The sequence below is a fragment of the Nicotiana attenuata genome, unplaced genomic scaffold, assembly GCF_001879085.1.
Source record: "Nicotiana attenuata strain UT unplaced genomic scaffold, NIATTr2, whole genome shotgun sequence".
Lineage (NCBI taxonomy): Eukaryota > Viridiplantae > Streptophyta > Magnoliopsida > Solanales > Solanaceae > Nicotiana > Nicotiana attenuata.
In genome coordinates this window covers 52950-56407 of record NW_017671102.1, presented here as the reverse complement: position 1 = coordinate 56407, position 3458 = coordinate 52950, and the positions used below count along the sequence as shown (strand labels likewise).

The following is a 3458-nucleotide window of genomic DNA, read 5'->3' as shown; positions in this document are numbered from 1 at the left end:
AGTGACTTGTTTACACAGTGTGAATAATTTTTACATGCTAGTATAAGTGTGCAATATTTTATTATGAACCCAATAATTGAAATAGTCTAACAGCTTCTAAATGCCACGTACATAATTGCTTGCCGACGAATTAAAAGCATGACTGACTTATTAGTTCACTTATTAATAATGCGAGTGGATAATGTCAAAAGGTCACTTATCAATTGAGTTGATAAGTTTTGCCTTTCACAAAAATGTAGTAATCACACCAGCCACCCAACCACCCCCTATTACTGCTCAATCGACCAAGAAATCTTTCTTTTCGGTTTTCTTTATATACTAGATGAATGTTGGCCCGCGCTCGCGACCCAACTATTGAGATTTGCTTGCAAAATTTACATTGCATCAGCTGAAACACAGTTGAAATTCTTAAACAATACTAAGTGACATAATAAAATGACTATGTTTTCAAAGGAAATTCGGCATCGTAGCATTCAAGCAGTGAAAAGTCTGCTTTCCCTTCTCCAATTACATTAACAAATATGTCCAACAAAATACTATTGTGCTTAAATATATATACATGCAGATTAAAACACCTAATATGTGTGTGTCAGCCATGAACTTGATTTTAAAAAAGAACATACATCCAGATTATTTTCAAAGATATATCAGACCTTAAACCATACAAAGACTTTAGTTCCCCCAATGCCTATAAGCTTACTTTTTGTAAGAATATGCACCACCCTTGAAGATATTTATATTCAGAACAGGTCTTGAACTTTATGTCACATGCTTGAGATGATTACATGAAATCAGCACCACTTCCTTAGTGGAGATGAACGACATGTGTGATTTTAAGAAGGAACAACTCTTTCGATGCTTTTTCATTAGTCATTGGTATTCATCGACTTTCTCAACACATGCTCCTATTTTTTTGCTATAAATTAGTCTTTATTCCTTTCAAATTCATGTTCATTTAAGTTAAGAAGTAAAACTCTACTATGCTTTTTATTAGCCATTTGTATTCATCAGCTTTCTCAATACATTTGCTAGAAGTTGGTCGTTTTTCCCTTCAAATTCAAGTTTATCAGAAACATCTCAAGCTATATCGTTTAATATTTCCTCCACTTATTTCCTAAAGGCATTCACCCAATCCTGAAAACTTAAACATAAAGTCAGTCGTTCAGAGGCACATTCAGGCTAAGTGGAAATTTTCATTTTCCAACAAAGAATTGACCTTAAAGATAGCTTCAGATTATCATCAAAGTTTGAATACTTTGACTCAGAAAAAGTAATCAGCAGAATCTTTCCACAAGAATTCATCTTTTATTTTCCTTGAATTCTGATTGTGCTATTTCTAAGAAGTGAATAACACGAGAGGACTTAGATATAGGGGCAAATCATCTAAAAGAAGAAAAAATGATAGTTATATATATCCTTAAACTGCTCTACTAATTTTCTTGACTACAATAAAATCAGAACCGAAACTAAAGTTTTACTTGGATGACTAAACTACTGAGATCATTTGCGAATTTTGAATAAGGTTTTAACAAAATTAACTTTCAAATACAGGCAAAAGTACTGTCATAATATACATAGCTCTTATTTTTCTCCCTTCTTATTTATGCTCTGCCAATGCAACTCATGTTTTTTTTATTAACAAGATTCATGGTTCTCGTCTATAACAAAATCAAGTAAAAGCTTGACCATGAAATGGCTTAGAAATATATTTGGATCTATCTTCTTATGTAGCCGTTAAAGAAACCCAAAATCATGCATTGCATCCACCAACCATAAAGAGTCTCACTTCATTCAGATCACTTCAAGTTTCTTATTCTGGTGAGTATAAGCTTCTTCTATTTTTGTTCAATCATTTGACATGTGATCTCTTTACTATTTTGAAAACAAACGAAACAGCAAGACCAAGCACGACTAAGATATAAATTTGTATATCTAAGTGTAAATTTAATCTACATAAAAAAAGTATCAAGATCCATTATTTAATAAAAGGTCAAATATTTCCATGAAAGAATTCTGCCATGCCATGCCATGCTTCAAAAGAAAGTCAAACTAAGCCTCAAAATTGGAGAAGCACTAATATGTAACCGATTGGGGTCTTTAATCACTTTAGATACTCTTCTGCCTTGGCCAAACTATACTATTTACAGGAGCTGCACTGCAACCAAAAAATACTTAATAGAGCAAAACAGAAAAACAAAGAAGCTTCTAGCTACATGAAAGTGAAAGAAATATATAAAGATAGGAGGGAAATACAATTCTGATAAATTTCGATTTGCTATTTTCAGAAAGCTGGCCTAAAATTGTAGCATTCAACTAACAAAATGAAAACAACTATGCAGTCTAGGAAAGTCTGAAAGTAAACATCGTGAAAAGAAATAGAGTAAATGCAAAAGAGAAATAGAAAGAAAAAAAATAAAGCAGAAGAATATTGAAAAGAGAGTTGGCAGATTAATGACAATATCACCAAAAAATTTCAGCCATTAAATTTGAAAAAATCAGAAGATAGAATTGGAACAAAATTTAGGTGCCAAACATTTGAAATTAACATACCTAAAATGGCGACAACCAACTCAGAAGATAAAGGAGACTCTTTCAGTCGGAAGGAAAGAGTAGTATGAAAAGTTGATGAAGCATGTCGGAGAGATGAAAGAAGATGCTTCTAGAGTTACGTTTGAGTTTATCTGCGAGAAACAAAGCCGCTTGACTTACGCATGCGTGACAACGTATATAAAAATCTTTTATGATATCACCATTTTACCCTTGCATATTTGATTAAATATCTCTTTTGCCCTTGGTCGACCTGCACTTCTCTTTTCTATATAATAGAAATAACAAGTATCACAATAAGAATATATATGAAATCCATGTTAAATTCCCTGATAAGCAGGCACTACTAAAAATTGGGGCAAAAAATCGATCAAAGTGGTTCGGTAATGGCAAATAACCGTCCAAAACGCGATCATTTACGCGTGGACGGTATTTTGAAAGTCGGAAAGGCATACCGACCAAAGTTGGTCGGAAATTACCGACCAAAGTTGGTCGGTTTTTTCCGACCAAAGTTGGTCGGTATTTTAATTATGTAATTAAGACATGCACCATCTGGAAATCGAATCGGGGTCTGTACTGTGGCAAGATAATATTCTACCACTAGACCATTGGTGCATTTTGTTTTAAGACTGTCTTTTATTTCATTTATACTCTTTAATTGAATTTTCGCACGTAAACAACCAACCAAAGTTGGTCGGTGTTATTAAAAAATAAAATTACCGACCAAATTCGGCCGGTTTTTTAAAATGACCAGCCGAATTAACCGACCGATTTCGGTCGATTTTTTTGATATTAATTTTAATTTATTTTAAATGAAAAACCGAGCAAAGTTTGTTGGTTTCTTGAAAAATAAATTTTGCGAGACTCAAAAATATTTTCACGCATTTTTGCGCCAAAGAAAACCGATCAAA

At 33.0% G+C, this 3458-nt stretch overlaps 1 long non-coding RNA gene across 1 annotated transcript; it reads right to left on the bottom strand.

Moving 5' to 3' along the window:
• Positions 1–1908: 1908 nt before the first annotated feature.
• Positions 1909–2696, bottom strand: LOC109205938. Its single transcript, XR_002064763.1, has 2 exons — positions 2551–2696; positions 1909–2155 (listed from the first exon to the last, which is right to left on the bottom strand). It is a non-coding gene; the product is annotated as an uncharacterized LOC109205938 (long non-coding RNA).
• Positions 2697–3458: the final 762 nt, after the last annotated feature.